General features: G+C 40.6%; 1 protein-coding gene across 2 annotated transcripts in view; it reads right to left on the bottom strand.

Annotated features, from left to right (window-relative positions):
• ZFPM2 (zinc finger protein, FOG family member 2) overlaps nucleotides 1-24,623 on the bottom strand; it is a 513,000-nt gene that overhangs the window by 212,297 nt on the left and 276,080 nt on the right. The window lies entirely within an intron of this gene.

Raw genomic sequence — 24,623 nt, 5'->3', positions numbered from 1 at the left:
GGCCCTGGATTTGCACCCTTTATTCACCCTGCCCCCCCAGCCCCAAAGCACTTATGTCCACATTTGTAATTTATTTGTATTAATGTCTGTTCCTCCTCTAGACTGTAATCTCTTTGTGGGCAGGGAATGGGTGTACCAACTTTATTATATTGCACTGTCCCAAGTGCTTAGTACAGTGCTATGCTCACCATAAGTGCTAAATAAATACAATTGACTGAAATACCATTGATGGATTGATGGATGATGGATATCAGCAAAGAGTTACACCATGGCTACACACTTTTGTCATTCAACAATGGTCATTACTGCATTCAATTGACCATCCTATTAATCCTCCTCAACCTTTAAGTGGCTTTAGCCACTCTGGACTACCCCTAATGCCTTATAATGCCTTGGTTTAGGTGATTCAGTAGTCTCATGGACCTTCTCCTGTCAACTGGTCTTTCTCTGCTTCTTTTTCTGGTCCTTTTTTTAACTCCCTCTTTTTTTAATGGCATTTGTTATGTGTTTACTATGTGCCAAGCACTGAAATAAATGTGGATGTAGATAGACTGTAAGCCCGTTGTGGGAAGGGATTGTCTCTCTTTAATGCTGAGTCATACTTTCCAAGTGCCTAATACAGTACTCTGCACACAGTAAGTGCTCAAGAAATATGACCGAATGAATGAATACAAGCTAAACAGGTTGGACACAGTTTATGCGTCACATGGGGCTCATAATCTTAATCCCATTTTACAGATGAGGTAATTGAGGTTACCAGCGTAGGAGAGGGAGAACAAAGACTGAGTGAGGCAGTTGAGTGGAGAAGTAAAGTGACTTGCCCAAGATCACACTGCAGACAAGTGGTGGAGCTGGAATTAGAACCCAGATCCTTCTGATTCTTAACCATGCATCTTCCACAAGACTTTCTGTTCGGTCCCTTGCTCTTCTCCTTCTACACAATTCACTTGGATAACTAACCTGTTCACCTGGCTCCAGGTGCCACCTCTATGAGGATAATGCACAAATCTGCCCCTCTTGTCTTGTTACCCAAGCCCACATCTCTTCTTGCTTCCAGGAAATCAACTGCTATTTGGATGGCCCACCAGCACCTCAAGCATCACTTCCCAAAGAGAATTTCCTGTCTAAAGCTTTCCCTAATCTCAGCTTCACCATATCCACCGACACTACCATCACCCTATAACTGAAGCCCACTCACTACCTTAGTTTCATCCTCGACCCCTCACTGTCATTCCACTCTTGTATCCAATCCACTGCTAAAATGCAGCCAATTTTTCCTTAAAACTTTGTCACAAGTTCAACCCTTCCTTTCCACTCAAATAGCCACAAAACCTTATTATTAGACTCATTGATCAGACTCTTAACTGGCCTGCCTACCTTCAGTCCCTCCCTCCATCTGGCTATATTCCACATTGTTACCCAGATCACCACCTTCAAATGTTGCTCAGCATACATCTCTTCTCTCCTCAAAGTGATCTGGTTGCCCATCTCCCTTGTCTTTGACTTCAAGGGTCTACATCAGCTCTCCACACCTTATTACCGATTCTCCTTGTGCTCAGAAAATGCCACTGATTGAAGGATTAATCCTCACCCACTACTCCCCTACTGTCACTCTTGCTCCTCCCAATCCACTTCCTGCATATCCACCACTCTCACCTTGTGTGTCTCCGATATTTTGCTCATATTGTCTCCAGGACCTGGAGCTCCCTTACTCCCAAATCTTCCAGACCTCAACCCTCCTTGTTATCACAGCTCTCTTGGAAGCCCACTTCTTCCAATAAACCTTCCCTGACTAATTATTAGCACCTCTAATCTTGTCAACTTTCTATTGCCACGTGAATTTAGAAGTTATGTCCCTCCTCAGCACTTGTGTATGAATGCCCGTTCAATGAACATTCAACTTATTTACTATGATTTTCTACTTCTGTGACAGACTATGAGCCCCAATGTGGGACAAGGACTGTGTCCAATCTGATTGTCTTGTATCTACACCAGGATTTAGTACAGTGCATTGTGGCACACAGTAAACATTTGGCAAGTACCACGATTATGTCTGTGTTTTGCTTCTGTTGTAATTTCCATTCACTTAGTACAGTGCACTGCACTCACTTGATGCTTAATGGATACCATTACTACGATGACATTATAAATCAGTCAGTGGTATTATAAAGCACTTACTATGTGCAGATCACTGTACTAAGCACTTGGGAGAGTTTAGTACAATGGAATTAGCGGACACATTTCCTACGCATAGAGAATTTAAAGTATTTGAGACTACTACTACAATTTATCTCAACACCATAGTCCTGAAATGTAGAAAACGGTATAAAATCATTTATCAGGAGTGGAATTCCTGTATGACTCAATGATGTTGCTGGAATCCTATTAGAAGCATAATTGTCCAACCATTTTATTATCTGCTCCAAAGCCCATATTACATTGCTTTGCACAGAGTAAGTACTGAAATACCATTGATTGCAACCAGCACAGGAGAAGCAGAAGAAAGACTAAGTGGGACAGTGAGCACTCAGTAGATAATAATAATAATAATAATAATAATAATAATAATGTTGGTATTTGTTAAGCGCTTACTATGTGCCGAGCACTGTTCTAAGCGCTGGGGGAGACACAGGGGAATCAGGTTGTCCCACGTGGGGCTCACAGTCTTCATCCCCATTTTACAGACGAGGGAACTGAGGCCCAGAGAAGTGAAGTGACTTGCCCACAGTCACACAGCTGACAAGTGGCAGAGCTGGGATTCGAACTCATGAGCCCTGACTCCAAAGCCCGTGCTCTTTCCACTGAGCCACGCTTGATAATGATGGTGTTTGCTAAGCACTTACTATATGTCAGACACTGTACTAAGCGCTGTGGTGGATAACAAGAAAATTGGTTTGGACACAGTCCTTGTCCCAGGAGGGCCTCACATCTCAATCCCCATTTTACAGATGAGGTAACCAAGGCAAAGAGAAGTGAAGCAACTTGCCCACAATCACACAGTAGACTATTGGCAGGAATGGGGTTAGAACCCATGACTTCTGACTCCCAGAACAACTGATTGAGATATCAGCAAAGAAAACATAAGGAAAAGGGAAATATAACAGATTTTAAGTGATGAAAAAAGCCCAAAATTCAGAGGTGGGAAAAATTTGAAATGCCTCAAAGAATTAGAGAGGAATGCTGAAAAAAAATATAGCTGAAAAGTAGCATGGCCTATGGGAAAAGGCATGAGGCTGGAAGTCAGAAAACCTAGGTTCTAATCCCATCTTTGCCACATAGCATGGTTTAGTGCCAAGAGCTTGGAGCTGGGAGTCAGAGATCATGGGTTGTAATCCTAGCTCTGCCACTTGTTTGCAGTGTGACCTTGGGCAACTCACTTCACTTCTCTTTGCCTCATTTACCTCATCTGTAAAATAGATGTCAAAAGCTGGACAGTGAAAAAACAGGATAGAAAGAAAAACTATTCTTTTGAAATGTGGTGTTGGAGGAGGCTTTTGCCAATACCATGAACTGCCCCAAAAATAAACAAATTGATTTAGAACAAATTATGCCAAAGAGGTCTTTGGAAGCCAAATAGCTTGAATTCGGTTAGCATACTTTGGGCACATAATCAGGAGGACTAATTCTCTGGAGAAGATACTAATGCCAGGAAAAGTCCAGGGAAAACAAGGAAGAGGGAGACCAACATCTAGATGGATAGAGACCATAACAATAACAGAAGAACCTTTAGAAACATTGTGGATTATGGCAGTGGACAGGACATTCTGAAGAAAGTATATCCATGGAGTGTCTATTAATTAGAAACAACTTAATAATAATAATAATAAAATGGGGATTAAAAATGTGAGCTTCATGTGGGACAGGAACTGTGTCCAACCTGATTTACCTTGTATCGACCCAGAGCTTATAATAGTGCTTGGGACACAGTAAGCGCTTAACAAATACCATAATTATTATACTTGCTCTGGGGCCTTGGGTAAGTATTTAATTTCTCTGTGCTTCAGCTCTCTCATCTGCAAAATGGGTATTTATTGCCTGTTCTCCCTTCTTAGACTGTGAGCCCCATGTGGGACTTGATTATCTTGTACTCATTTATTCATCAAACATGTTTTACTGAGTACTTACTGTGTACAGATCACTGGGAGAATACATTAAAATAATAAACAGACACATTCCTGGTCCACAATGAGTTTACAGTCTAAATGAGGAAAGACAGATGTTAACATAACTAAATAAATGAGAGATATGTACACATGTGTTTGGGGATGGAAGGGGGAAAGAACAAAGGGAGCAAGTCAAGGTGACATAAAAGGGAGTGAGAGTAGAGGAAAGAGGGGATTTATTTAGGGAAGGCTTCCTGGAGAAGATGTGCCTTCAATAAAGCCTTGAAGTGGGGGGGGGGGGGTTGGAGATTAATTGCCTGTCAGATTTGAGGAGGGAGGTCATTCCAGGTCAGAGGCAGGGATGTGGGAGAGGAGTCGGCGGCAAGATAGGCGAGATCAAGGTACGGTGAGAAGGTTAGCATTAGAGGAGTGAAGTGTGCAGGCTGGGTTGTAGTAGGAAAGTAGCAAGGTGAGGTAGGATGGGGCAAGGTGATTAAGTGCTTTAAAGCCAGTGGTGCTTGTCACAGACTAACCACCTAAGAAATATCACAATCATTATTATCATAGACCGAGAACATAGAACTAGTGAAGATGTTTTTGGGAAGCTGAAATAGAGAATGAAACTAGGTAACTATAAATGTTTGACTAGAAAGGGCAGCAGGAATAGAATAAAGCAGAAGCCGAAAGGTTTCAATAATACCTTACTTTTTTTACCATCACAAACACTTCACATCTAAGCATGTATACCAAGTACTAATTTATGTGATTTCCTGGCTCCAGAAAATTACATGTTAGAAAACAAACTAGGGAAAATGATCTTCAGTGGTTGGGAGGTACTGTGGTATCTGTTAAGTGCTTATAAAATCTTGTCGGTAATACCTTCGTAACATCTCTAGAATCTGTCCTTTTCCCCTCCACCCAAATAGCTACTATGCTGACCCAAGCACTTATATCCCACCTTCACTACTGCATCAGCTTACTCAGATCTTCCCTGACTTTGTCTCTCCCCATTCCAGTCTATACTTCACTCTTCTCCCTTGACCACTTTTCTCAAAAAAATTCAGGCCAAGTCTCCCATCTCATCAAAAACATGAAAGTGTTATCCATACTTCTCTTCAAACAGAAACACCTTGCCATTGGCTTTAATGCACTCAATGAGTTTTCCCTTTTTTTTAATCTCACCTCACTGATCTCCTACTACCACCCAGCCCACACACCTTGCTATTCTAATATCAATCTATCCTCTGTACCTAGATCTCATCTCTCTCACTCCTTGCCCATATCTTCCCTCAGACTGGAACTCCCACCCCTTTAAATCCAACAGACACTGCTCTCATTTTCAAAGCCTTACTAAAATCACATCTCTCCCAAGAGACCATCCTTTACTAAGCCTTCATTTCCCTTATTTGCCCTCTGTTCTGCATCAACTGTTACCCTTAAGCCTTTGATACTGTACATATCCTCATTCTCTCTCTTTTCCCCTATGTATAAATGTATGTCTCCCCATGTAGACTCTAAGCTCCTTGTGGGAAAGGATTTTATCTGCCAATTCTACTGTAATGCACTCTTAGTGCTTAGTTCAGTTCTCTGCATGACGTAGCTGCTCAATAGATACTGCAGCAAACACAGCATGAAATATTTTTATAGGAGCAAAATTCACCTGAGTACTATAGAGTATTCTGATTCTTACAACTTCTCATATGTCTCAGTGATGCTGAGAAGCAGCGTGGCTTAGCGGAAAGAGCACAGGCTTGGGAGTCAGAGGTCATGGGTTCTAATGCCGGCTCTGCTGCTTGTCAGCTGTGTGACTTTGGGCAAGTCACTTAACTTCTCTGTGTCTCAGTTACCTCATCTGTAAAATGGGGATTAAGACTGTGAGCCCCACATGGGACCACCTGATTACCTTGTATCTACCTCAGCACTTAGAACACTGTTGGCACATTGTAAGCACATAACAAATACCATAATTATTATTATTAATCCTGAAATTTGAATATAATTCTCCATCCTCTTTATTGCCCTCTGCAAAACACTTAGTGCACTGTTCTGCACAGAATAAGAACTCAGTAAATATCAGAGATTGCTACCAGCACAGGTGAGGCAAAATACAGACAGTGTGCCGGTGGTGCAAGAGGAGTCATCAACTGAGGAAATATAAGGAAAAGGGAAATATAATACAGAATACAATATAAGCAGACTGGACACAGTCCCCATCCCACATGGTAGTCACAAACTCAGGAAACTGAGGCACAGAGAAGTTAAATAACAATAGATACGTATACAAGCTGGGATAAGAATCCAGGTATCTGACTGTGCCATTTCTCCTGGGCCATATTGTTTCTTGATGTTAAAAAGTAGATATGTTTTTTTCTCTCCCTTTCAAATTTCTTATTCTATAATATTAAAGAAAGTTTTCTGAAGTTTTCTCCCTTGCTGTAATTTAAACACTTTCTGCAACTCTATGTAAACCAAAAATAAGGTTGGGAAAAAACCTTTTTAAGAATAGTTTAAAAAGTCTTGTCAGGTAAATATAGCTATAAGGCTTTATTGAAGCCTTTTTTTAGTTTTTATTGAAGTGGAATTTCCTTTTCCCCCCCAATAGGTAGGTGTGAGATTCAGTCAATACATTTTCTGCAAAATATCTTTCTAAATGTGCCAAATCCATATTTAGATAGGGGGATTAATTTGCTGGTGGCACATTTTGATCACTGCTGCTAACACACATATTGCAAAATAGTTTTAGAAAGTGACTGATGCTAAATGATGATGCTTCAGGTAGTGATTTGTAACTTTGGCGTTCTACTGACAGTCACTTTAACACAGAGTCAAATTTTAAGTTCTGCTACAAAATTAAATTCAGGAAATATCATTAAATAAATAGGAGATTCATAAAAATGGGATAACTATCACACAAAAAGCATTCAATGAATACCACTGATTGAATATCTATATAGGTCATCCTCTGAATTCTGTATAATGTTTCTTTTTTGTTCTATCTTAAGCCTCCTATCTAACACTTTTTGTAATTGCTTGGTTGAATTTGGGTTTGTATTTTCTTCCTCTGATTGCAAATTTCTTAAAAGGAGGAAGTGTTTTTTCTTTTTCTTTTGAACTCTCCACCACTACTGACACAGAGGTGGCGGCTTTTTTTTCTAATTTTTTTAATGGTACTTGTTAAACATTTACTATGTGCCATGAACTTAGCGTAGGGTAGATACAAGATAATCAGATATACACAGTCCCTGTCCCACATGTGGCTTACAGTCTTAATCTCCATTTTACTGATGAGGTAACGGAGGCACAGCGAAGATGTGACATACCCTAGGTCACACAGCAGACAAGTAGGAGAGCAGATGGCATTGGAATTCTAATTTCCTCCCTACACTAATTAGGATTCCCCCTTGCCTGTAGTAACAGTGATCACAGTTTATACTGTGTACTAGTATTTGAGCAGCTGGAAGTCTTGACATAGAATAGGGAGAGGGAATTTTACCTCACTGCTACCTACTAAAACTCAGCATGCACACTTTGCTCCTCTAACTCCATTAGTCACTGTGCCTTCGCTGCCGACCCCTAGCCCACATCAATCACTCAGTCATATTAATGCTTAATGTGTGCAGAGAACTCTACTAAGTGCTTGGGAGATTACAATTCAACAGAATAGGGAGCCACACTCCCTTCCTACAAGGAGTTTACAGTCTAGAGAGTGAGAAAGAAATTAATCTAAACAAATTATGGATATGTTCATGAGTGCTGTGGGGCTGATGGGGGGGTGAATGAAGGATACCAATCCAAGTGCAAAATTATATCTGGCCTGGAACTTCCTCCCCCTTCATACATGACAGACTATTACTCTCCTCACCTTTAAAGACTTACTAAAATCACATCTCTTCTGAGGCCTTCCCCAATTAAAGCCCTCCATTTCCCTTACTCCCTCCCTTTTCTGCATCACCCTTGCATTTTGATTTGTATCCTTTTATATAATCCACCCTCACAACATTTACAATCTATAATTCATTTTAATGTCTATCTCTCCCTCTAATTTGTAAGCTCCTTATGGGCAAGGAACATTTCTACCAACTCTGTTATAATAATGTTGGTATTTGTTGAGCACTTAATATGTGCAGAGCACTGTTCTAAGCGCTGGGGGAGATACAGGGTAATCGAAAGCCATTAAAAAGTACAACTGATTAATTGACTGAAGTACATGCAGCTGGATGCACTCTCTGAATCAAGAGCTTCCACTCTTTGTCTGTTCTACAGAGGTCAATGGGGAAGGATCACCAAACTCACAAACTTGGTCTTAGCTGGTCTGACACTCCTCTCAACTCTAGGAGTTCCATAAAGGTCTATCTTAAATGGCATCCTGGTTCTGCCTAGGCAGAGTGGTTAATCTTTGACAAAAGAGTGTTCACATGTCAACAAAACAAATGTCTAATGGAAGATTCTACTTACTACCGAATCAAGCAGACAATTCAGGTTGCCAATAGAAAGGGATTTGGAAAAGATTGAAAGTTTGATGCCAGTATCATCATTTCTAGTGAGACTCAAGTCCAATCTACCAGTAGTATGGAGTTTTTATAAAGTACCCTGCACTGAGCCCCAAATGAATCAAAAATATTTCAAATTAAGCTTGGGTTCGAAGCCTCAAAAGATGAAAATAACTTTTTACCCTTTTGAGATGACACTTCCAATAGAGTGTGCTTTTTGCAAAATGTTGGGAAAGAAAAGATTACTGAATAAAAGGAATGAACACTTTTCCATTCAACATTCCATCTTCTCTACTCATTTCACACAGGCACTCTCTACATTTCGGTGCAATTTAAGTATTCTTGTGTAAACATGGATTATACTACATCAGAAACTAAGTTAGCTATCTCAAGAGACTTTGTATCTCTGGTCTGTGTAAGTAAGCAGATTAATTCCTAGATGGAGCATTACCTAATGCATTTCCAATTCGATTTTTCTTTTCTTCTCTCTCATGCCAGGTTAGAAAGTAGGATTATTTCTCTAATTTAACAAATATTCTACCTTTTTTATGTCTTATCAACCCTCCTAAAGCCACTATTACTACCAAATTTACTGGCTTTTAACATGAGAAATGGCTAAGATAAGAGATCTTTAAATCTTCCAGCCAAATAGCATAGGAAAGAATGACTAATTTCTGCAACATTACTATAACAGAGGCCTCACAATTCATGTTTCAGCCTATAAGCCCATATCTTATCTTTAAAAATTTAAGAAAAGATCCTTTTTCATTTGTGCTTCATAGAAAAAGCATTGTATGGAAACATGAAAAGGAATCAGTCTGCTATTTATTTTTGATTACACCTGAACCTGGGCTGGTACCTGACTGAACGTTTTAAGTAGAGCATTTCCTTTATTTCCATAACTTTAACTATCCAAAAAGTATTTAAACTCTTCTAATCACATGATACTTTACCCATCTGTTCAGAGAAATTCAAGAGAAAAAATTTGGAATGTAAGATTTAATTTTTTTTAAAGTGTTTTTTTTACACCATATATACAATTTTCTAAATATGAGTAGTTATAAAGCCAGTTTTGATTGTAGAGGCTAGCCTTCTAAATCATTTTGATAGTTGAAGTAAAATTAATCTTGTGGAACATTAGCACCATAAGATTAAAAAATATGATGGAAGGAAGGAGAGAGACACAAAGAGACAAAGAGACGGGAGAAGACATAAGCGAGGATAGACAGTTTCCAAAGTAGTTGCTGAGTTTGTATGGTATACTAGGCACCATAGTAAACGCTGGAGTAGATAAAAGTTAATCAGGTTGGAAACAGTTCCTGTCCCATGTGGGGCTCACAGTCTTAATCTCCATTTTACAGATGAGATAACTGAGTCACAGAGAAGTTAACTCACTTGCCCAAAGTGATTTAGCATAGAAATGGCAGAGCAAGGATCAGAAACCAGGTCCTTCTGTCTTCTAGACCTGTGGTTTGGCTTTGTCCAGCAGGCCATGCTGTTTCTAAATTAATTATTAATAATAATAGTTATATTATTAGGTCATAAACCTTTACCACTGATAGCATAGTAACTGTAGGTATTGGCCTACTTGCAGAGATGCGACAAACTCAGCTCTCCAGCCCTTTCCAACAGACCAACAGTATGGCTAATTTTCAATACAGAATGCAATTGAAATCCACCTTGCTCATTAATACAGGTAAATGAAACCCATATTAAGGGGACAACTGTAACTGATCTATGTGGAGCACATAGCAGATTGACTAAGTTCATATCTATAGAATACTTGGAAAACAGTCCCTAAAGAAGTATTTAAATGAAAATGTTAAGGAATGAAAAATATACCTCCCATTTTCATGGGTCTTAAAACTTTAACATTTGCAATATCAAAATTGCCCATTGCTCCTACTACTCTTTCACTCAATATCTGCTTTGGAATTATTCAACACCAAAATCCTACAGAGGGAGTTCTAGGCCAAGGACATAAAAATTATGAGGGTTTGCCAGCATGCAAACACTATGCAATAATTAGATCCCAGTAAGCAAAAGTTCTTAGCTAGGGCAGGAACTATGTCCCAGTACATTTTTCCCTAAATTACCAATGGAATTACCAATGAAATCATTTATTCTGTCACACCTCACCCTCTAAAAAAGAACTGTTTGTGTCCTAACTTGCAAATGATAAGAATGACTAAAGAGGCACAGCCCATTACAAAGGATTTACAGACACACACCTTCTTATCAATATCAACCTCCTATCTCCTAGACTTCTAAGGACAGAAATATGAGGCTACAAATAACATTCACAACCCAATTACTATGCCACTGGCTCATGTTATTGTGTGCTATATTTGCATTTGACTGACTGTCCCATATAGACTGTGGAGCTAAAGGACTAGTCAGATAGCTCCTCTCTTCCAAGATGTTCTCCAGACTATTTGTACTTGTGCTTTATCAAAGGGTTTTATCAGGCCCCTGCATTGAAAGGGTCAATATTACTTGCCAAGTTGGAATTTTTGTGAAATTCCTTAATTTTCTGTTGTTAATCCATCAAATGGGACCTAATGAGATTTATCTCAGTCTGTAAGGAAAAAAAAAAGACTCCGAGGATAGAGAAGGAATTGGGGTGGGAAATGAGTGTAGGGGTAGTGCTTGTGAAAATTTATCTAACTATATAAATGCTGGTCCAAGTTTCATCTGATTCTGATGTCAATGGGGAAAAAAATACCTCAGGAAATATATCCCTCTATTTGTTTTCATTTCAAAACTGTTTGAGGTTGACAAACAATTGATTTGGTTTAAAATGTTACCATATTTGCTAAAATTGATAGCAAACCTTCACAACTTTTGCTGCCAATATGGGAAAATTTACAGTAATATTAAGTAAAAGGAAAACAGAGCTAGAAAATATTTTGAAGTAAACCTGAAAAACAAATTTCATTGAATTACCATCTTTGCAGCACTGGAGCAGTATTTCTTCAGAAAGGTTACTGTCATTATATATTATATTCATCTATTGTTTTGGGCCCCTTAGTCCTGATAGTAATTTTCACTATTAATGAGCCTTTTATGGAATTGAATTCCCAAAACCTGTCCACATGTGGCATAATTTTCCACAAATCTGAAGCTCAGCAACTTCTGTGGTGAAATGTACAACACTTAATCACATCCCTAACACCTTAAATTACATCTTGTCATTCACATTCTGGACTGTAACTAATGCTTAAAGGAAAATCCCCTTGAAACTATGCAGATGCTTTAAAATTGCAAATAATACTGATAAGCAACATGGCCTAGTGGAAAGAGCATGGATTTGGGAGTCAGAGGACCTGGGTCTAATTCTGGCTCTGACACTTGTCTTCAGTGTGTCCTTGGACAAGTCACTTAACTTCTCTTTGCCTCAGTTTTTTCAACTGTAAAATGGGGATTAAATCCTATTCCCTCCCATCTAGACTATGAACTCCATGAGGGTCAAGGTCTGTGTCTAAACTGATACCCTTGTAACTATCTCAGTCCTTAGAACAGTGCTTGGCACGTATTAAGCAGTTAATGAATCCTGTAATAGTAGCCATAATAATGATTTGAACTCAGAAGAGATACTTACAACATAAATGAAAGATTAAGAAGCCATGTAATTAGCAAATTACAGTAAAACAAAAAAAAGAAGCACAAATCTTTTTTCTAGTCCAAAAAGCGCTCATACAAACCATAAGTGGAGTGAACCTTTTTTTTTACCTGAGGGAAAAGTACCTATCTGCAAGAGGTTCTGAATCACTCTATTAGTGGTATTTATTGAGTCCTTACTGTGTGCAGAGCACTCAACTAAGTGAAAGGGAGAGTTTGTTTCAATGGAATTGGTAGACAGGTTCCCTGTCCTAAAGGAGCTTACTAGCATTTATTAAGATTTATTCAGAGTAGGACAATTTTTAAAAGTCTACAGAGATGAGTCCTTAACCTTTCGTTAATGGAATTCTTTCTCAATTTATTACCAACTCATTTTTCCCTGCCAACATTCCTGCCCTGATGGTCATTTTCCAACCCCACCCCAGGAAGCCCCTTTGGTCAGAAGTGTGCTAATCTTCCTATATTTGCTGCCTTTGGCATCTTTAACCCTCTTGCTGCTGCTTCCTGCCCAGGTTCAGAAAAAAAAACACCTTGAAAAGAATGTCAACAGTATAAAAATGAAAAAAAGATCACTTTACTGAACTGGAAAATGAAAGGGTTTAGCCCCGTGAAAATTCTTCATACAGGCTTTTGTGATCATAAAAACTCCAAAGAAAGAACCCCCTCTAGTCATTTTTCAATGAAAAACAAACAGAAATTTGATATAGTTTTCCTGCAGTCATCTAAAAGTTGAGACAAAAGCAAATGGCAAACTCTGGGTCCTCTTGTCATGAGACAACAACAGAGATGCAAAAACTGTAAAAAATCCCTGTACCATTCCCTTAATGTTGTGAGCACAAGCATGTATCAGTTACATGATTTTGAACAGGAATAAATAGACTGAACTAACCATTTTCTTTATATCTTCTTCCAACTCCAGTTCTTCAGTGGTTCATCAATTCATTTTCAAGAAGCAGGTAAAGCAAACTTGAGACTGAATGCCCTGTAGATGTGCACTCGCAGAAACCCCTACGATATTGTCAGGCACATATAACAGTTCAAAATTAGGTGCTGGACATAGAAATGGACATCTCCAAATAAAACCATACCTAGAATTGGGCAGATCAGGAATAGGGGCCATAAGATCAACTGCCCTGGACTTCATCACCCCATAAGTGAACCTTCACAGAGCTGCAATCGCATGGGACAATAAAGAGGGGTCAGGAGAGTCCACGAGTCTCAGTTGCTGTGCCTTGACTTCGTTCTGTATTTCTTAGCTGTCTTACAAATTGGCATCTCTGCATTCAAGGAGATCTCCTCAGGAGTGGATTCAGGGGCTAGCCAGAATCTTTCCAAAAGGATCAGGTACATCCAGGATGAGGAGTGGGAGATTTAAGGACATCTAAATGTCTGTTTCTTCCCTAGGTTACAAACACTTTGACGGCAGGGATCGTGACTATTAATTTGAATGTATCATACTCTCCCAAGTAGTTAATACAGTGATTTGCACACATTAAAAGCTCAATAAATGGCATTGATCAATAAGTTTTAAGACACTGCCCAGCTCATCTTCCTGCAGAAACGATCTGGGCATGTCACTCCCCTTCTTAAACACCTCCAGTGGTTGCCTATCAACCTCCGCTCCAAACAAAAACTCCTCACTCTAGGCTTCAAGGCTCTACATCACCTTGCCCCTTCCTACCTCTCCTCCCTTCTCTCTTTCTACTGCCCACCCCGCACGCTCCGCTCCTCTGCCGCCCACCTCCTCACCGACCCTCGGTCTCGCCTGTCCTGCCTTTGACCCCTGGGCCATGTCCTCCTGCGGTCCTGGAATGCCCTCCCTCCTCACCTCTGCCAAACTAATTCTCTTCCCCTCTTCAAAACCCTACTTAAAACTCACCTCCTCTAAGAGGCCTTCCGAGATTGAGCTCCCCTTCTCCCTCTACTCCCTCTACCGGCCCCCCTTCACCTCTCAGCAGCTTAACCCTCTTTTCCCCCCATTTCCCTCTGCTCCTCCCCCTCTCCCTTCCCATCCCCTCAGCACCGTACTCGTCTGCTCAACTGTATATATTTTCATTACCCTATTTATTTTGTTAATGAAATGTACATCACCTTGATTCTATTTAGTTGCCATTGTTTTTACGAGATGTTCTTACCCTTGACTCTATTTATTGCCATTGTTCTTGTCTGTCTCCCCCGATTAGACTGTAAGCCCGTCAAAGGGCAGGGACTGTCTCTATCTGTTGCCGACTTGTTCATTCCAAGCGCTTAGTACAGTGCTCTGCACATAGTAAGCGCTCAATAAATACTACTGAATGAATGAATGAATCCCACAGTCCAAAAGGGCCCCTCACCAGTTATTTGCCTGTATTCTCTAATAATGCTCCTGATTTTAGGTATTGCTTCAAAAGTTTAACCTTTTGATTCTAAGATCCTCATGATCTGAGAGGGTATCTTGTTATCTTGTGCTTCCTTCATAAAATTTACAGTGTCTATGAATTTAGTGTTCAGTGAAAGCAACAAGTGTTCAATAAATAGTGTGGTTGGCTAGGTCATCTAACCTTGGCTTCGCCTACATTGTTCTTTCCTGGTTCTCCTCCTAACTTTTTGATTATTCCATCTTGATCTCTTTCACAGACTCCTTCTCTGCCTCCCATCCTCTAATGTGGGGTGCCAAAGGGCACAGTTCTGGGTGTCCATCCCCTTTTTCAATGGTATTTGTGAAGTCCTGTGTGGACTAACTGTTGGAGTAGATATGAGCTACTCAGGTTGGACATAGTGCCCGTACCAGATAGGTCTTTCAATATTTCAGATGAGGTAACTGAAGCACAGAGACGAGGAATGATTTACCCAAGGTTATATGACAGACAAGTGGCAGAGTTAGAATTAGAACCCAGGTCCTCTTACTCCCAAGCCCATGTTCTTTCCACTAGGTCACACTGCTTCATTCTCCCCATCTCCTCCCACTCCCTGGGTTTGCTCCCATGGTTTCAACTTCTATTCCTACAAAGATGACTCCTACAAGTACCTCTCCTGTTCTGACCTTTCTCCTTCTCTTAGGTTCCCCCCAAAATTCTATTCCACACTTTTCACTAGGAAACATGGGAAGAAACACATAATGAGATGAAGCTGTACCATCTCATCCAACAAATGATCTCACTTTGACCCTCACACTAACTTTGCTATTAAGCAAAAACAGGCACATTTTCAAATATTGATTCCAACTAATGTCTGATCCTAACAGGCATGATCTTATCAAGGCCCCACTATAATAGAAGGAGTGTCAGAGTTAAACAGAATTGGCTTGATAAGATCACAATCTTCCTCACAATGATGTGATGGTATCACAGAGTGAGGATAGTATTTGGAGTAATTATCATTAATAGATACTGGCAATGGAAAGAGCAGGCATGGCTGGGGTCTCAACAAATTTGTGTGTGATAAAACAACTTTGGAGTGCCTCATCATTTTAAGGTATTGGCAATTCTGCGAGCTGTTTTTCTAACTTAGTCATGATGGCTGAAAGAAGACAGGTAAACAGGGAACGAATGGTCTGTTTTTGCATGTTATTATTAGGTAATGAAAATTGTCTATTGTAGTCTCCCAAATGCAATTATTTGCCATTTTAATCAGTTTAGTTATTTTCATTCATTAGTCCAATAAATTAGTTAAAAGAGATTTACTTCTACCTCCTGGAAAAGTTTAAACATTTTCAGTTTGGAATCCACCAGTCATTAATCTGATACATTTGTCTTCATCACAAGGAAAAAGAGAGACTGTTTTTATTTCAAAATCCTTTGATCTTTTTCCTAATATGCTTCAACCGTATTATGCAAGATCTCTAGGTGTGTATGGGGAAAAATGGACAAAAATTACTTTTTTGACCTTTTTAAATTATGCTCTGGGAGTTCGTAATTAACTTATTCCTTTGCTTCTTTGTCCTAGTACAAGAGCACACAAGCACCACAACTCAATGAAGCCAGAAGCATGAGGCATCATAAAAACAAACAAAACAACAGCATGTCTTTCATAGAATTCTCAATACCATTTCAATGAACATTTAATAAAAACAATAACATTTAGTAATAGACTTCTGCTTTCCGCGAGACCTTTTGAGGGCATGCATTTTCATTTCTATGTATTTTATTTCATATTCTGTATCACGTGATATAAAGCTAAGAACTGTACACTAATGTTTTTACAGTTTTCAGTACTCAAATAATTTAATCTTTCTAAACCTCTTCTGTAAAATGCGAATGAAGATATCTGCTCCTTCCTACTATAGAAGAAAATTTTGCATGACCCACAGTTAAATCATAAAACAACCAACCTTAAGAATGAATTAGCTACTCTGTGAAAAGTATTTCCATCCCTTTAAAGAAGTCAATGCTAAAATTGTAAAGCTTGGTTACTATTACACTGCTGAATTATCATCGTTATAATTCTTCTTTTTTTTTTTTTTCAAATAGATACACCCAACTTTCCTAACGGGAAATAACCAGTATTTTGGTCTAAAGGTTTGTTTTTTCAACTGTGTGATTAATTACAATGTACTGAAATCTTTTTGATAATCACAGAGGATGAATGCATCTCTCCAAATCAGCAGTACACTAAGAACCTTGAGCGCTACCAGTTAACACAGTAAGGCAAAACAGCATTCTACACTTCCTATCTTGTCTAAAAATAATACAGTCATTGACCTTAACCTTATCTAACTGGTCCAATCATCAAGGTCAAACACAGTCATAAACAAATCCTGTGTGTCCACATGCTGACTGGGCACGTACATGCATATAAGCTTTATATGTCCATCTGAACATCCATATTGCCTTCTTGCCGGCAATGAAGCAGCGTGGCTCAGTGGAAAGAGCACGGGCTTTGGAGTCAGGGCTCATGAGTTCGAATCCCAGCTCTACCACTTGTCGGCTGTGTGACTGTGGGCAAGTCACTTAACTTCTCTGTGCCTCAGTTCCCTCATCTGTAAAATGGGGATGAAGACTGTGAGCCCCACGTGGGACAACCTGATTCCCCTATGTCTACCCCAGCGCTTAGAACAGTGCTCGGCACATAGTAAGCGCTTAACAAATACCAACAAATACCAAAAAACAAAAAATGTGCTTACTACTTTTAGTCAAATGAAGTAATATTATTTCCTTTATGCCAAGGAACCGGCTCCCAGAAATTTCAGAAGGCAGAGCTTGGAAAATGCAAAGACTTTTATGTAGTACATTAAAAATGCAGAGATTTCTGTTTTATTTTCTTACACATACATATTCACCCCCTTACTGAACAGTTAAGGAAACAGAAGTAAATCCCAGGCTGAGCTTTATCAAGAGTATATCCTAAAAGGTTATTTAGGGGATACTTAGCTTCTTTACCTTTACCAAGGAAGAGGGCAACCAATTAGGGAGTGCTTAGTCCTCAATCAGCCCTGGGCAATTGCTGATGAGGAATGGGTACTGGAGCCCTTTCCAAACAGTTAGGACCACTTCACACCTGAATAGTCTGGAAGATGAGAAGATAAAAGCAGTAGGTGGAGTTCCCCAAAGCCAATCTTCCAACACCTTCTCTATTCATTCATTCATTCAATAGTATTTATTGAGCGCTTACTATGTGCAAAGCACTGTACTAAGCGCTTGGAATGAACAAGTCAGCAACAGATAGAGACAGTCCCTGCCATTTGACGGGCTTACAGTCTAATCGGGGGAGACAGACAATGGCAATAAATAGAGTCAAGGGGAAGAACATCTCGTAAAAACAATGGCAACTAAATAGAATCAAGGCAATGTACATTTCATTAACAAAATAAATAGGGTAAAGAAAATATATACAGTTGAGCAGACGAGTACAGTGCTGAGGGGATGGGAAGGGAGAGGGGGAGGAGCAGAGGGAAATGGGGGGAAAAGAGGGTTAAGCTGCGGAGAGGTGAAGGGGGGGTGGTAGAGGGCGTAGAGGGAGAAGGGGAGCTCAGTCTGGGAAGGCCTCTTGGAGGAGGTGAGTTTTAAGTAGGGTTTTGAAGAGGGGAAGAGAATTAGTTTGGCGGAGGTGAGGAGGGAGGGCGTTCCAGGACCGTGGGAGGACGTGGCCCAGGGGTCGACGGCGGGATAGGCGAGACCGAGGGTCGGTGAGGAGGTGGGCGGCAGAGGAGAGGAGCGTGCGGGGTGGGCAGTAGAAAGAGAGAAGGGAGGAGAGGTAGGAAGGGGCAAGGTGATGGAGAGCCTTGAAGCCTAGAATGAGGAGTTTTTGTTTGGAGCAGTGGTTGATAGGCAACCACTGGAGGTGTTTAAGAAGGGGAGTGACATGCCCAGAGCGTTTCTGCAGGAAGATGAGCCAGGCAGCGGAGTGAAGAATAGACTGGAGCGGGGCGAGAGAGGAGGAAGGGAGATCAGAGAGAAGGCTGACACAGTAGTCTAGCCGGGATATAACGAGAGCCCATAGCAGGAAGGTAGCCATTTGGGTGGAGAGGAAAGGGTGGATCTTGGTGATATTGTAAAGGTGAAACCGGCAGGTCTTGGTAACAGATAGGATGTGTGGGGTGAACGAGAGAGACAAGTCAGGATGACACCGAGATTGCGGGCCTGAGAGACGGGAAGGATGGTAGTGCCATCCACGGTGATAGGGAAGTCTGGGAGAGGACCGGGTTTGGGAGGGAAGATGAGGAGCTCAGTCTTGCTCATGTTGAGTTTTAGGTGACGGGCCGACATCCAGGTGGAGACGTCCTGGAGGCAGGAGGAGATGCGAGCTGAGCTCCTCTTCTCCCTCTACTCCCTCTACCACCATCCCTTCACCTCTCCGCAGCTTAACCCTCTTTTCCCCCCATTTCCCTCTGCTCCTCCCCCTCTCCCTTCCCATCCCCTCAGCACTGTACTCGTCTGCTCAACTGTATATATTTATTACCCTATTTATTTTGTTAATGAAATGTACATCGCCTTGATTCTATTTAGTTGGCATTGTTTTTACGAGATGTTCCTCCCCTTGACTCTATTTATTGCCATTGTTCTTGTCTGTCCGTCTCCCCCAATTAGACTGTAAGCCCGTCAAACGGCAGGGACTGCCTCTATCTGTTGCTGACTTGTTCATTCCAAGTGCTTAGTACAGTGCTCTGCACAAAGTAAGCGCTCAATAAATACTATTGAATGAATGAATGCGAGCCTGAAGGGAGGGGGAGAGGACAGGGGTGGAGATGTAGATCTGCGTGTCATCTGCGTAGAGATGGTAGTCAAAGCCGTGAGAGCAAATGAGTTCACCAAGGGAGTGAGTATAAATGGAGAACAGAAGAGGGCCAAGAACTGACCCTTGAGGAACTCCAACAGTTAAAGGATGGGAGGGGGAGGAGGCACCAGCGAAGCAGACCGAGAAGGACCGGCCAGAGAGATACGAGGAGAACCAGGAGAGGACGGAGTCCATGAAGCCAAGGTGAGATAAGGTATGGAGGAGGAGGGGATGGTCGACAGTGTCAAAGGCAGCAGAGAGGTCAAGGAGGATCAGAATGGAGTAGGAGCCATTGGATTTGGCAAGAAGGAGGTCATGGGTGACCTTAAAGAGAGCAGCCTCGGTAGAATGGAGGGGACGGAAGCCAGATTGGAGGGGGTCCAGGAGAGAATGGGAGTTGAGGAATTCTAAGCAGCGATTGTAGACGACTCGTTCTAGAATTTTGGAAAGGAAGGGTAGTACGGACTGGTCTATATGATGGAAGGAATATCAGTCAGGTGCTGCTATAATGAAGCCTCTAACAACACCTGATTTAGGTTAGATGCAACATCATGATGCATCATGATAATTCTATCTTTACCTTCTACTCTGCCACGGGTTAAACTGAGGGAAGAAACCAAACCTTGATAAAATTCATCAATGCATGTAAAGCTATTTACTATGTGGATGAGCCGGTTATTGCCCCTTCACACGTTAAGGAGATTTATTGGAAGAGAAAACATTACCACAGCGTGAGCATGGAGGCTGTCTGTGATGCCAACAGCCTCATCACAAATGTTCCAGTATCCAACATGTACCTAAGATGTGTTCCTTTTTTCCCAGACTGCTAATCAGGGCATTGGTACCTGATAGTGGATGATTGACTTCAGAAATCAAGATTGAATTTATTCCCTCAGGCACACTGTTCCACCAGATCAAAGACTGCACATTTGGCATCCTGAAAATGCAATCCCACTGCTCTTTCCTCTCAACTCTCTGACACAGAAACCAAAGACAATGATGCCTATAAATCTAGGAAAAGGTCGCAAAAGGGGTAGAAAAGATTGTCGAGGGTGGCCAGGGGAAATTGTGAATAAGGGATTTTTTTTTGAATAAAGCCTTGTGAAAGACAGTTTTGGGATTGTCTTTCCCGCTCTGTAACCTCATAGTCTAATGAACCAAATGCCCAATTATAAACAAGTAGAATTCAGAAAACTATATTTCCTACAGATTAAAGAAGAGGATTAATTTATAGAATGATGGAGACATTGTCACACAGGCTTAGACCTGTATTTTTACTAATGGTCAGTAGATCACAATCTGTTCACAAGTTTAGCAAAGACATAAAAGGCTTAAAATATTTTTAGGCTGTAAAATATTTGCTTGTAGCATTTATGAGCAGAAAGCATTTCTTCATTAAACTATTACAGATAGAACTATTTCAGGTATATTTTAGAGGATCTATTGATGTAAAAATTCTGAAAGAAACAGCAAACAGCTCATAAAAGAGAATACAGTTAAAAATAATAATTATCCACCCTAATTTAATATAGAAAACAATATTACCAAACCATTCAAATCTATAAAAATAATTAATACCCTTGGGAATTATATAGTTTATACTCCTGTTTGCAGTATGTTCCTCATATACTGAATTATTCATATAAAAGTAAAGACACTTTTCTTACTGCATTATAAGCTGGTCCATGTTCTAATTTTTATTACAATTATTAGTATTACGATTATTATTTGCATAAGTTAAAAACTTTGTGCAAAGCATCATAGTAAGCATTGAGAAAAGGGGAAAATCCATCATCGGAGACCTAAATCTCAGAGTATTATTAAAATACTGAATATCGTCTAAATTCAATATATATGCATTAAACCTGCTTACGAATTGTCATGAGAACAAATTAAATTAATTGGGCAAAATCAGGTTCAATCATCTGCCCAACCCCATCAATTGGAAAAATATTTTTTTCCCCCTTTCCTATCTCAACTTAAAGAATTTTTGCACTGGGGCAAATTATGTGGAGTAGTTTGGAGGGGTTCATGATAGGAGTTGTCTTGCTAATTTATGCCTCTCTCAACAATGAATGGCTTCCTGACTACCCTGGTTTTTCAAGCTCTTTAATTGAAACATTGATTTACTGTTGCCCTTCCATCTCCCTCCTCTGATTGGTTCCCTGAGCAGGATCTAATAGTTGGGAAAAAAATCTACCTTTTGAGTTCCCCGTGGCAGTGATGCAATCCCCTCCAGTTGAGATGGGGAGGAGGTGCTTCTGGATCTGAGAGAAAGGGACTGGGGGGATGAATGGGGCCATTTATTCTAGCTCTTTTCTCATCTCTTCTTTAACCCAAGGTTTCCCCAAACCACCAACTAGGCTCCTTTCCTGAATCGTACATACTCCAATGCTAATCCTGACTCAGTTGTATGACATAGGGCAAGTCACTTCACTTCTCTGTGTCTCAGCTACCTCATCTGTAGAATAGGGGTTGAAACTGTGAGCCTCATGTGTGCACAGGGACTGGGTGCAACCCAATTAGCTTTTATCCAACCCATTTCTTAGTACAGTGCCTGGCACATAGTAAGCCCTTAAATACTATAATTATTATTATATCAGGACCATCTCCCCAGTCCTCCCCATCGTACTCAGCACCCACTGGATTCTGTTTCTCATGGCAACAGGCACTCTCAGTTTTCCAGATTTTCTGATAATCAATGAATCGTATTTACTGAGCTCTTACCATATGCAGAGCCTTGTGCTATGCTTGAAAGAGTACAATGTAACAGAGTTGGCAGAAACGTACCCTGACTAACTGCCAGTCTCGAGCTCTCTCCAAGCACTGTTCTAAGTGCTGCTAGATACAAGTCATTCAGGTTGGACACAGTCCCTGTCCCACACGGGGCTCACTCTCTTAATCCATATTTTACAGATGAGGTAACTGAGACCCAGAGAAGTTAAATGGCTTGCCCAAGGTCACACAGCAGATATGTGGTGGAGCTAGGATTAGAACCATAGGGTTTACCAAAGCACAATCAAAAGGGCACACCAAATTGATACACTTCCTCTGCATTTTCCCATCACACTGAAGATTTCACAACTAAGTTTAGCCCTGTTCTCAATTTGTGGGAAACTTAAATAATCAGAGGCACAGGAAAGATGGAACATTTTTATCACTGAGAGTGAAGCACACTTTTTATTTTTTGAACACGATGATCACATCAGATTTGCAGCCCATTAGTCAATCAGTGGTCTTTATTGAGTGCTTACTGAATTCAGAGCATTGTACTAAGGCTTGGGAACATACAGTACAACAGAATAAGTGGATGCAGTCCCTGCCCACAAGGACCTTACTATAGAAGGAAATAGCCCCAGGTAGGCTACTAAGCCCCTGATCCCCATGGCAGAACAGGGCTGTGTAAATAAAAGTACTCGAGACTATTCTATTGTAAATTTTTTTTCTTATTTATTGGGTTGGCAAAGGATCGGCTCCTCAGCTTGTGTGCATAGGAACATGAGCACCAAACCTGAGCAGGAACCTCCCCCTCACCACCTCCCTCCTTCCCCAACCCACTCTTGAACTTTTTGCAAAATGCACTCACACATGGGTGCAAGCACACACAAACACCCACACACACACAAAAACATACACACACCACCTTCTCCCTCCCCACCATTATTTGCATTGGTGGGCCCGCCAGAAACCTTTCCTGAAATACTGAACAGCCAGACCAGGGGTATTCACCATGCACTATCCCGACTGAGACTGTAAGCTCCTTGGGTGAAGGTGAAATGTCTACCAACATTGTACTACTGTACTCCCCCACGTACTTAGCATAGTGCTCTGTACACAGTAAGCACTCAATAAATGTGATGCATTGATTCACTGAGACTGCTTAGAGTCCCTGGGATGCCAGGCCTGCAAGGACAGTCATTCATTCAATTCACTCAATCATATTTATTGAGCACTTACTTTGTACAGAACACTGTACTACATGCTTGGGAGAGTACAGGGCAACAGTAAACAGGCACATTCCCACATTGAGCTCACATTCTAGAGCCTGAGTTTCCAAAATGCACATTCCCCAGCCTGCCCACTCTGTCTTTTAAGCAGGCAAGCACTAGACATGGTGTTTCAAAAAACAGAATCCAAGAATGGACTTCACGGGGCTTAAATATGTCTCTTTTGGCACCATGGAAAACTTACTTTCCACTTTGGTCCTTATTAGGTTTGGGTTTACAGTGATCATCATCTTTAGGTGTCATTCAGAGCTTAGTATTTCAATGGTGGAATTGTTTTTTCCTATAAATTTCAAAATCAAAGATGTTAAAAGAGCACAGGCTTGGGAGTCCTTAGGTCATGGGTTCTAATCCTGCCTCCCCCACTTGGCTGCTGTGTAATCTTGGACAGGTCACTATACTTCTTTGTGCCTTAGTTACCTCATCTGTAAAATGGGGAATGAGACTGTGAGCCCAGTGAGGGGCAGGGATTGTATCCAACCCGATTTGCTTGTCCCAACACTTAGTACAGTGCCTGACAAATAGTAAGCACTTCACAAGTACCAGAATTATTATTATTGCCACTATGAATACAGGAAACACAAAAGCTACCAATTCTCAAACTGTCCATGTTAATGAGGGTGTCAAGGGGTGTATGCATGAATAAAATGGATTGAGTGGATGTAAGTCATTGAAATAAGTGAGAGCTACAGCATGGGTTTTCCTTAAAACAAGATTTAACTACAATACAGTATTTGCATCTAGGTGTACATATCTGTGAATTCATGCAAAAAAATACATATATCTATATATCTATGATATATGTACATACATACACATATATGTACATATATGCATATATATGTATGCATGTGTGTATATATATGCAAAATTATGTATCCCATAATTTGAGTATACATATGCATGCATATGAGAATACTCAGTTTAGTATATTACAAAGTGATTATATTTATCATAGAAATAGACACTATATTTATGGAGTTTGGGCCAGAAAGGAAATGCTTTGAAAAGGCCCCAGTAAACCTGTCATTTTTACTACAGCATATTTTCTTTGTGATTAAACACAGACACTGTATTAACACAGCAATAAAGTCCAAGTTACCCACCAGAACACAGAGATTCAGAGTTGAGAAAGGAGCCACTCTCTATCAGCTAGGCCTCAGAAGGGGCACATTTGCTTGTGCTTAAGCCACAGTACCTAACTCTGGTACTAT

The sequence above is a fragment of the Ornithorhynchus anatinus genome, chromosome 4 (assembly GCF_004115215.2).
Source record: "Ornithorhynchus anatinus isolate Pmale09 chromosome 4, mOrnAna1.pri.v4, whole genome shotgun sequence".
Classification (NCBI taxonomy): Eukaryota; Metazoa; Chordata; class Mammalia; order Monotremata; family Ornithorhynchidae; genus Ornithorhynchus; species Ornithorhynchus anatinus.
This window is presented reverse-complemented; position numbering and strand designations above follow the sequence as displayed.